The sequence below is a fragment of the Salvia splendens genome, chromosome 19 (assembly GCF_004379255.2).
Source record: "Salvia splendens isolate huo1 chromosome 19, SspV2, whole genome shotgun sequence".
NCBI classification, from domain to species: Eukaryota; Viridiplantae; Streptophyta; class Magnoliopsida; order Lamiales; family Lamiaceae; genus Salvia; species Salvia splendens.
In genome coordinates this window covers 4,261,199-4,272,820 of record NC_056050.1, presented here as the reverse complement: position 1 = coordinate 4,272,820, position 11,622 = coordinate 4,261,199, and the positions used below count along the sequence as shown (strand labels likewise).

The 11,622-nt window shown below is 43.0% G+C and overlaps 1 long non-coding RNA gene across 1 annotated transcript; it reads right to left on the bottom strand.

The window, feature by feature from the left end:
* Positions 1–8,952: 8,952 nt before the first annotated feature.
* On the bottom strand, positions 8,953–9,357 carry LOC121779585. The gene is made up of 3 exons (XR_006045854.1): positions 9,233–9,357; positions 9,048–9,116; positions 8,953–8,971 (listed from the first exon to the last, which is right to left on the bottom strand). It is a non-coding gene; the product is annotated as an uncharacterized LOC121779585 (long non-coding RNA).
* Positions 9,358–11,622: the final 2,265 nt, after the last annotated feature.

Below are 11,622 nucleotides of genomic sequence, written 5' to 3'. Positions count from 1 at the left end.
GAACTGCATAGCATGTTTCTCGCTCAATCAAATTGATAAATCCGAACAATCTAAACCAAAGATTCAAGCTGTAACTCACGAACTCAATTTAAGAACTTATCTGCGGGGTAAATCGGGATTCATCGGGGGATGAAAACGGATCTTCCGATCTGGACGGTGCGACCAACTTCAGCGGCGGCACCACGGAGAGCTGACGACAACCATCGCGAATCGGGTGTCATCCGGCTGAGCCCTGCGACGACGATGTCGCGGTGTTGGGTCTGCGGCGGCACCGATTCTGGTACCACGACGAATTGGAGAAAATGGTGTATCAAATTTAGTGAATTTTTTCGGGTGAGTTCTGTTTTGGGGAGGAAAGAGATTTGAGGGAGAAAGAAAGAACGACGAGTTCTGGAAAGGGAGTTCTGCCCTTTTTATTTTAATATAGTTTTGATATATGTTTTAAAATGGAATTTGGGGAAGCATACGTGTATTTTGAAAAGAAAGGAGTATTTTGACTTTTATATGTTTTACCTCTTTAATTTTTGGTGATTAAGCTAAAAGTGGGAATGGGTGTGTGCGTATGGGCTGGAGTATTTAAAATTTCTTTCTTACTTCCTCTTCCTCTTCCTCTTGGCCACTTAATTTAGTTGGTTTAGACTTGTTTTAATATAATTTGTTGAGACGCGAGCGGGCGAAATTAATTGAAAAGATCAAGATTTAATTGGAAAGAATTCATAATCATACCGGTAGAATAATTGAAGCTTTAGGATGCATGCATCTTAGCTTTTGCTTGACCTCTCATGTTGATATATGTGCTATTTCCAATATTTAAAGGTGATATTGCGCGCGAAACTTGATTCCAAGGGAAAGGATATAGTTGAGACTTAAGCACTTTGAGGTGGGCTTTCTTTTAAATAAGGACGATGTCCTAAATGTTTTTATCGATGAAAATGAAATCGTGTTTATCATGCCTTGTTTGATTTTAACGTGCCTATCTGATATGGCTTGAAGCCATTATTATATAAATCGAATTCGGGTCCTCGTAGGGCCGCAAACCCTACTTGGATTAGTGTACACCTATGGTAGATCGTGTGCTAGCGTACGGGCTGGCCGGTCTAGTGACCTGGTTTGCGGCCGCATTCCTTGTCATGTATTGGCAGATATGGCTAACGTCTATGGGAAAATGACTGCAGTCGACTTTTACAATGAGAAATGATTTTAGTGCCTCGGGCCTTTCTAAAAGCTAAAACCCGATGGTTACTCTCGTATGGCATGATAAATAAAACTCTTTATTGAAAATGTTTTCGGCATGAGCCCATTGAGTATTTTTTTTAGTACTCAGCCCTGCATGTGTTTTCCTTATGTGCAGGTTGAGCGGCGACGAGCGGTTGGCGGTGTTGAGCAAATTAAATGAAGAATTAAATATTGATATATTTTGACTACGAGTGTCGTTGTGTCTTCATACATGACGTCACTTTTCTCTTGGATGCTTCCGCTGAAAACCGTTTTACTTATTGTTGAATTCTCTAAACTATTTTGATTTCGTTTAGAATCTAAAGACATGATATGTTTTGGAATACGTTGAACCCTCGTTATTTCGAAATAAATGGTGATAATTGTTTCCTCTATTTAGTCTATCTGTCAAGGCGTCGCTCTGCCCTTTGCTTTTGAATATTTGTCGTTAAATACCTTGGTCAAACCTCTTTTATAAAACCCTAGTTTTTTTTTCTTTGATTGTATTTAAGTCCGTTTAAGTCGCGATCGCCGCATTTATTATACCCTAGAAGGGCGGTCGTGACAGTTTGGTATCAGAGCCTCAGTTCTTTCCGCTCTGGACCCAAGAGTCTTGTTTGAGTCAAAATCTATGCATGTGTAATTTGATAAATTGATAAATATCGATAGCTCAATACCACAACTCGTCTCCGCCCAACCACAAAAAAAAAAGGTAAAAATATTTTGTGAGTTTTGGATTTGATTAACCGAAGTTGAAATTTTCGATGGGAAACAAAGTTGATATGATTTTTTGAAATTTTTGCTTGGAATATGAATTGATGAAAATGCATGGATATGAAATTGATATTTGCGCTTATGCCCAAGATGATGAATGTTGTTATGCGATGAACTTGTATTTTACGGTTGTGATTATTCAATTGCTTTATGAGACAATATCTATGTGAAAGAACTTAAGCATGCTGCTATACATAGATGTAAATCATGTATGAATGAAAAATTTTGAGATAGTGTCGAACGTGGAGGCAGGAAAAGCCTAACGCAAGGCAAGCGACGCGTGGGGATATATATCGTGATTTAACGAAATGCAAAAATGCACAAACCTTTTTGCCTCGGAAATGAAATTCCATTCATTCTTGATATGATACTACCCTCACACCTCCACCGTTGGAGATTTATATATACGCACCCATTCTCAGCATCATTTGAAACCTCATACACTGTTATTTCTTTCGATCCTTGTGCTGATGCTGAGTTTTTCTTTTTTTTTAGATGGCCCAACGGTATTATGCTCCGATGCGTAATCGCTACTCCAGCGAAAGGGACCACCCGGTTGAGCGCTACCGAGATTACGAGTGGGACGGGAAGCTCTTCCTCATGTCCTACGTCACCGAGTTTTACAGTAAATGGATGAACGCCTATGCATATGGGGGAGCTACCCATCACGAGGGGATCCAAAAGCTCATCCACACTTTACCGTCTCCTTGGGATGAGTGGACCGCTCAGGCATCTCGGTTTTTCATATGGTATAGCCCGCCCGATTACACCGCGCGAGGAGATTTGGTTGGCCTTATAAAGGTGCTGCTTCCGGCCATGACAGCGGCATTTGATGGACCGCCACGTGATCCACCTCCACATATCTATCCGCCGGGTACAGCCCGCATGCGGAAGTATCGATGCGACAAGGAGCCACACGTCTCCCGTGTTCCTAAGAGAAGGAGACTCGGGATGCGTGTCGCAGCCCCTCTAAGAATCGACAGAGAGGTCAATGGGAGGTTTGGGATGACCCCTCCACCCGCGGGTGTCGAGGAGGAAAGTGAGGAAGAGGATCCCGAGGAAGAGGACCCCGAAGAGGAGGAGGACCCAATTAGAGAGAGCGTTGGAGAGACCGAGGAGAAGGAGGATGAGGATGGAAATGATTAAACATAATAATTCTAGAATATTTTATTACGATTTCCCATGTTTTGATACTCTATTGTTTTGCTTGGCCTTGACATTTCTCTTTCCCGTTGTTTTACCTTCTGTTTTCGTTATGATGGAACTAAGACCTCTTCGAGGCAACATTTTGATATTTCTATGGGAAATTCTTGTCTTTTGCTATCCTATTGTGTAAATATTTGGTACCATCCTTTATTATCTTTTGTGCGATTATCTTTTGCTAGCCTATGACGCAATGACCTCTTGCTATACTATATTATAATTGTCATTTTCTATCATATTGCACAATTACCTTTGATGTACTATTGCGCAACTATCTTTTGCTACTCGATTGTACAATTGCTTTTTGCCATAATTTGAAATTATCCTTGCTATTCCATTATGCAATTGTATTTTGTTATACTATTGTGCAAATATCCTTTACTACCTTATTGTGCAATTATCTTTTGACTACTCCATTGTACAATTGCCTTTTGCCGTCTTATTATGCAATTATATTATTATGTTGTGCAACTGCCTTTTTCTATCCCATTTGTGCCCTTATGTTTTGCTATTCCATTGTACAATTGTCTTTTGTTACACTATTAAACAATTACCTTTTAATACCCTGTTGAGCAATCGCCTTTTGCTACAATCACCTTCTGCTATGCTATTTTGCAATTGCTCTCTTATTATCATTCTGTGCAATTGTATTTGATACCTTTGCAAAAGCTCTTTATGATGCAATTGTCCCTTGATCCCCACTTTTCAACTATGCCACATGACTATTCTTGGATTTTGAATAAATGCGATAATAACTCGTGTGATAATGAATCAGAATGCCGCCAAGACGCAACATAAGACGTAACAACCGTGAACCTACCCCTCAGACGATGGAAGAGAGTGTGACTCAACCCATCCCTCCGCCACCACCTCCTCCACCTCCGGTCGATCGTGAAACTGTGAAGCTTTTTCTAGAGCAAAAACCTCCCGTCTTTGATGGAATGGGAGAACCGGCCCAGGCTGAATCATGGATACGCGCATTGGAGCGCATTTTCGCAATCCTAGGGTGCAATGATATGGAACGGTTGAGTTGTGTGACCTACCAACTAACCGAGTCTGCTGACTTCTGGTGGGATACCAGGATGAAGACAATGCCCCGAGATCAAGCAGCGGGGATGACTTGGGAAGGCTTCAAGACAGAAATATATAATAAGTACGTGCCCAAGAGCTACCGGAAGGCAAAGGCATCTGAATTCTACAATTTGACCCAAGGGCGCATGACTGTGACCGAATATGACCGTGCGCTCAACAACATGACCCGGTACGCACCTGACCAAGTCGATACTGACGAGAAGCTGGCTGAAAAGTTCCGTGAGGGACTAAGGCATGAGATAAGGATGTCGTTGGCTAGTCGTGGAAGACTCCCCTACGCGGAAGCGTTAGCCCTTGCGCTAGATATTGAGGCAGCTATGCCCAAGGAGAGGATGAAGGAAAACACTACTTTGGCACTACCTCCACCACACCACTCTCGAGAGAAGAGGAAGTGGGAGGGGAATGGGACCCCGTATGACAACAAGAGGTACCAGCCCACCCAGAACCGACCACAGTATAGTGGAGGGCAAAACTCATCCAATCAGAGAGGGGACTTCCGACCCAAGCCACCCCAATGCAATGTGTGCTCCAAGTACCATTTTGGAGAGTGTAGAATTCAGAACACCACCAAGTGCTTTAACTGTGGGGGAAACGGCCACTTCTCTAGAGAGTGTCCGAGCAAGAATGTGGGAATGGGGTCGAGACAGAACACTCAAGGATCCCGCCAGCAGCCAAGGGCACTGCAAATTGAATCAAGGGGAAATCGCGATCAACCTCCGCGACAACAGCAACCTTATCGCCCAAGACTCCCTTCCCAGGCTAGAGCATATGCCTTGAGTCAGAAACAACCCAAGACTGAACATGGGAGTCACGAGAAGGGAAACCTGGCAGGTATGGGCAAAATCCTTGGCACTCCTATCGTTGTGTTGTTTGATACGGGCGCATCGCATTCATTCATATCTGACTTGTGTGTGGATACTTTGAGCTTGCCTGTTAACAAATCTGAACATAAGATGGTAGTGTCTTCACCAGTAGGTGGGGTAATAGAGGTTTCTCGAACATGCTCGAACGTAGAAATTTTTATGGGAGAACTTAAGTTAATCGCTCACAACCTACAAGTCATGGCAATGGGGGATATTGACATAATTTTGGGAATGGATTGGTTAGCTACGAATTTTGCTACTATTCGTTGCAAGGAGAGACAAATATCTCTGCAAGCCCCGGGGGAGGAACCCACCATATACTATGGAATCTCGATGAACCGGCGAACGTCTATCATCTCCGCTCTTCAAGCTAGTACGATGGTGAGAAAAGGGCGTCCTGCTTATCTTGTCTATCTACAAGGAGAGGAGAAAGGAGAAAGGAAAGTGGAAGATGTTGCCGTTGTACGAGAATTTCCAGACGTCTTCCCCGAAGCTTTGCCTGGACCACCGCCAGATCGACAATTGGAGTTCACAATCGACCTAGAGCCAGGGTCGGCGCCCGTGTCCAAGGCACCATACCGAATGGCGCCTAAAGAGTTAGAGGAACTCAAGATACAACTTCAAGAGCTTATGGACCTGGGTTTCATTAGACCCAGTGTCTCACCGTGGGGCGCTCCTGTGCTTTTTGTCAAGAAGAAGGATGGGTCGATGAGGATGTGTATCGACTATAGAGAGTTGAACAAAATGACCCTCAAAAACAAGTACCCACTTCCGAGGATAGATGACCTATTTGATCAACTCCGAGGAGCCGGTGTGTTCTCAAAGATGGACTTAAGGTCCGGATACCATCAGTTGAGAGTCCGAAGGGAAGACATACCAAAGACCGCTTTTCGCACAAGATATGGTCACTACGAGTTCGTTGTAATGCCGTTCGGATTGACAAATGCACCCGCAGTATTCATGGACTTGATGAACCGAGTATTCCACCCATACTTGGATAAATTCGTCTTGGTCTTCATAGATGACGTACTTGTCTATTCGAAGAATGAGAAAGAGCACGAGGAGCATCTGCGAATCACCTTGGAGACGTTGAGAACCGAGAAGCTATACGCCAAATTCAGCAAGTGTGAGTTTTGGCTGAAAGAAGTCAACTTTCTTGGTCACATCGTGTCGGCAGAAGGAATCCGAGTGGATCCCGCCAAGGTTGAGGCGGTACAACAATGGAAGGCACCTTCGACACCAAACGAGATTCGAAGTTTCCTGGGTTTGGCAGGATATTACCGAAGGTTCATAGAGGGATTCTCCAAGATCGCGAGACCAATGACCCAACAACTCAAGAAGGGGGTAAAAGTAAATTGGACCCCGGAGTGTGAGGCAAGTTTCCAACTTTTGAAGGAGAAACTGACCACTGCACCAATCTTAGCTGTGCCAGAGCCTGGAATGAGCTACGTGGTCTACACTGACGCCTCGAAAGTGGGACTTGGGTGTGTTTTGATGCAAAATAACAAAGTGATTGCCTACGCATCACGACAATTGAGGCCACACGAGTTGAACTATCCAACCCACGACTTGGAGCTAGCAGCGGTTGTACACGCCCTAAAGATTTGGAGGCATCATCTCTACGGGGTACGATGTGAAATTTTTACGGACCACAAAAGTCTGAAATACTTTTTCGAGCAAAAGGATTTAAACATGCGACAACGAAGATGGCTCGAATTGGTGAAGGACTATGATTGCGGCATCAGTTACCACCCCGGCAAGGCAAATGTAGTGGCAGATGCCTTGAGCCGGAAGGGCCATTCCCAACTGGCCACTTTCCTCACCAAAGAAGAAAGCTTGATACGCGAGTTTAGTAAGATGCGCTTGGAAGTGGTGAGAGCACCTGAAACCGTGGAAGCACGGATCGCCACTTTAGTTGTTGAACCTGATCTAAGGACGAGAATTATCAAAGCACAACGGATGGATGCGAAACTAGAGGAAATTCGTGTAGAAGTGCGAACCGGTGAATCCGGAAACTTTAGTGAAGAAGGTGACAACGCTCTCACCTTCGAAGGGAGACTCTGCATACCGAGTGACGAAGGACTCAAAAACGAAATCATGAGTGAAGCACATGAGACTCCTTACACCGCTCACCCGGGAAGTACGAAGATGTATCAAGACTTGAAGAAGTCCTTTTGGTGGAATGGTATGAAGAGGGATATAGCGGCATTTGTGGAGCGATGCTTAGCCTGCCAGCAGGTGAAGGCTCTACATCAACGACCGTATGGAAAGTTGCAACCACTAGAAATTCCCGAGTGGAAATGGGAGCACATCGCCATGGATTTTGTGACAGCATTGCCAAAGACGCAAAAGGGGAATACTGCTATCTGGGTAATTATAGACCGACTCACCAAGAGTGCACACTTCATACCGATTCCCATAACCTATGGATCAAATAAGCTAGCTCAAATTTATATAAGGGAAATAGTGCGACTGCATGGAGTCCCAGTGACGATCACGTCTGATCGTGACCCGAAGTTCACTTCAAGATTTTGGATCAGCCTACAACGGGAGCTAGGGACTCGTTTGAATTTTAGCACGGCGTTTCACCCGCAGACAGATGGGCAGTCCGAAAGAACGATCCAAACCCTCGAGGATATGTTGAGAGCTGTGGTGCTAGACCGAGGAGGAAGTTGGGAGTCTGCACTACCACTGATTGAGTTCGCCTACAACAACAGTTTCCAGGCAACCATAAACATGGCGCCATATGAAGCCTTGTATGGGAGAAAATGTAGATCCCCGCTTTACTGGGACGAAGTTGGTGAGAGAAGAATACTTGGACCCGATGCAGTTGAAGAGATGGTTGGAATTGTCCGACAAATTCGTGAAAGGATAAAAGAAGCTCAAGACAGACAGAAGTCATACGCGGATGCACGGCGAACCGACTTACAATTTCAAGCTGGCGACAAAGTTTTCCTCAAGGTATCCCCGTCGAAAGGAATAACGCGTTTTGGTGTCAAGGGAAAATTAAAACCGCGATTTATCGGGCCTTATGAAATCCTTGAAGGAGTGGGTCCTGTTGCATACCGTTTGGCGCTACCCCCAAGCCTTGGAAACGTGCACAACGTCTTTCATGTGTCGCAGTTACGGAAATACGTGTTCGACCCAAAGCACGTGATTCACTATAAAGAAGTCGCTTTGAACCCGGACTTGAGCTACGAAGAGAGACCCCAAATGATTTTGGACCGGAAGGTCCAGAAAGTGAGAAATAAACCGGTTGCTTACGTGAAAATACTCTGGAGAAATCATGGGCAAGAAGAAGCCACGTGGGAGAATGAGGAAAAGATGATAGAACGGTACCCTGAACTCTTTCCTTGAGGATGCCAAATTTCGGGACGAAATTTCTTTTAAGATTGGTAGGATGTAACGCCCCACTTTTTGATCCCTAATTTTCGAACCCTAAAACGCTCTCTTTTATTTCATTTAATGCCACAAATTAAATGACGAGTGGATTTATTATGTGATTTCTTTGGTGACCTAATTTTGGTTCGGAGTTATGATTGTGGGTTGACCGAGTCAACTCCGTTGAATATGTGACGTGGTTATTTTTGAATAATTGATGTGGGATGAAATTATTTGTTTGTAAATAATTGATACAAGTCCAATCTAATAAAGAATAAATGGTGGGCTATACTATTTAAATAAAATTTTAAATGGGGTCTTGAGCCCAAATTAATACTCATTCAAATAATATCTCTGGCCCAATCTCATTTCCTTTTGAGCCCAATTCTCTAAAATCTTCCTTCCGACATCAGAACCCTTCTCCTCACGTTGAATCCTCCATTCTGCAAGGAAACATCCGTTTAAATTGTAAAATTCAGTCAAAGCAATTAATCCCAAATTGATTGAGCAATCAAATACCAAAATTTGCTCCCCTCCCACGTCGCAGCAATTACGTCTCCATCTCTTCACCCATTCTGGCATATCTTCCTAATTTTAGATGGCAATCAAGGTGAAATCAATCACCAAAATTTGCTCTCAGTACACGGATATATAAATCCTCCTACCCTAATCACTATCCCTCACACAAATTCGCAGCCACTCACCTCTTCACAAAAACGGCGGAGGGAGCAGTAGAAAGGGGGAAGCCAGAAACTGCAAGCTTTTGTTTCAAGCCAAGTTGTTCTTTTGAAGGTATAATCTTCTTCCCCAATTCAATTCATCAATCTATGAACTGCATAGCATGTTTCTCGCTCAATCAAATTGATAAATCCGAACAATCTAAACCAAAGATTCAAGCTGTAACTCACGAACTCAATTTAAGAACTTATCTGCGGGGTAAATCGGGATTCATCGGGGGATGAAAACGGATCTTCCGATCTGGACGGTGCGACCAACTTCAGCGGCGGCACCACGGAGAGCTGACGACAACCATCGCGAATCGGGTGTCATCCGGCTGAGCCCTGCGACGACGATGTCGCGGTGTTGGGTCTGCGGCGGCACCGATTCTGGTACCACGACGAATTGGAGAAAATGGTGTATCAAATTTAGTGAATTTTTTCGGGTGAGTTCTGTTTTGGGGAGGAAAGAGATTTGAGGGAGAAAGAAAGAACGACGAGTTCTGGAAAGGGAGTTCTGCCCTTTTTATTTTAATATAGTTTTGATATATGTTTTAAAATGGAATTTGGGGAAGCATACGTGTATTTTGAAAAGAAAGGAGTATTTTGACTTTTATATGTTTTACCTCTTTAATTTTTGGTGATTAAGCTAAAAGTGGGAATGGGTGTGTGCGTATGGGCTGGAGTATTTAAAATTTCTTTCTTACTTCCTCTTCCTCTTCCTCTTGGCCACTTAATTTAGTTGGTTTAGACTTGTTTTAATATAATTTGTTGAGACGCGAGCGGGCGAAATTAATTGAAAAGATCAAGATTTAATTGGAAAGAATTCATAATCATACCGGTAGAATAATTGAAGCTTTAGGATGCATGCATCTTAGCTTTTGCTTGACCTCTCATGTTGATATATGTGCTATTTCCAATATTTAAAGGTGATATTGCGCGCGAAACTTGATTCCAAGGGAAAGGATATAGTTGAGACTTAAGCACTTTGAGGTGGGCTTTCTTTTAAATAAGGACGATGTCCTAAATGTTTTTATCGATGAAAATGAAATCGTGTTTATCATGCCTTGTTTGATTTTAACGTGCCTATCTGATATGGCTTGAAGCCATTATTATATAAATCGAATTCGGGTCCTCGTAGGGCCGCAAACCCTACTTGGATTAGTGTACACCTATGGTAGATCGTGTGCTAGCGTACGGGCTGGCCGGTCTAGTGACCTGGTTTGCGGCCGCATTCCTTGTCATGTATTGGCAGATATGGCTAACGTCTATGGGAAAATGACTGCAGTCGACTTTTACAATGAGAAATGATTTTAGTGCCTCGGGCCTTTCTAAAAGCTAAAACCCGATGGTTACTCTCGTATGGCATGATAAATAAAACTCTTTATTGAAAATGTTTTCGGCATGAGCCCATTGAGTATTTTTTTTAGTACTCAGCCCTGCATGTGTTTTCCTTATGTGCAGGTTGAGCGGCGACGAGCGGTTGGCGGTGTTGAGCAAATTAAATGAAGAATTAAATATTGATATATTTTGACTACGAGTGTCGTTGTGTCTTCATACATGACGTCACTTTTCTCTTGGATGCTTCCGCTGAAAACCGTTTTACTTATTGTTGAATTCTCTAAACTATTTTGATTTCGTTTAGAATCTAAAGACATGATATGTTTTGGAATACGTTGAACCCTCGTTATTTCGAAATAAATGGTGATAATTGTTTCCTCTATTTAGTCTATCTGTCAAGGCGTCGCTCTGCCCTTTGCTTTTGAATATTTGTCGTTAAATACCTTGGTCAAACCTCTTTTATAAAACCCTAGTTTTTTTTTCTTTGATTGTATTTAAGTCCGTTTAAGTCGCGATCGCCGCATTTATTATACCCTAGAAGGGCGGTCGTGACAATTCTGCTCCGTGAAAATACCAAATTAAATTAGAGGCTAATTAAATAGCCCAAAAATTTGAAAATCCTCCTTATTTCTTCCCCATTTTCACGCCATCTTCCCTCCCCCAAATCTCTCCCATCTTTATTTGATTTATTCCCCATATCTTCTAAATTAAATGTGGAATATTTATTTCATAACTCTATAAATAGAGATCAAACCTAAATCCTAACCCTACCCACTCCTTCTCCCACACGCCCACTCCCACTTTTCATCTCATCTCCCACTTGTTCATCCATTCTACTCAAGATCCTCACAAATTCCAAGAGATTATTGAAGAACCAAGGTTTTATTCGCTATCTACCGATTGTTTCTTCCAAGAAGGGTAAATTCAAACCTATATTCTTCACTCCTCTCCATCTAAACCTTCTTTGACTCCCTCATGCATGTAGAGAGTGTAGGGAATGCAGATCTAAGGGTTTAATCGGTGGGAATGTGTAATCG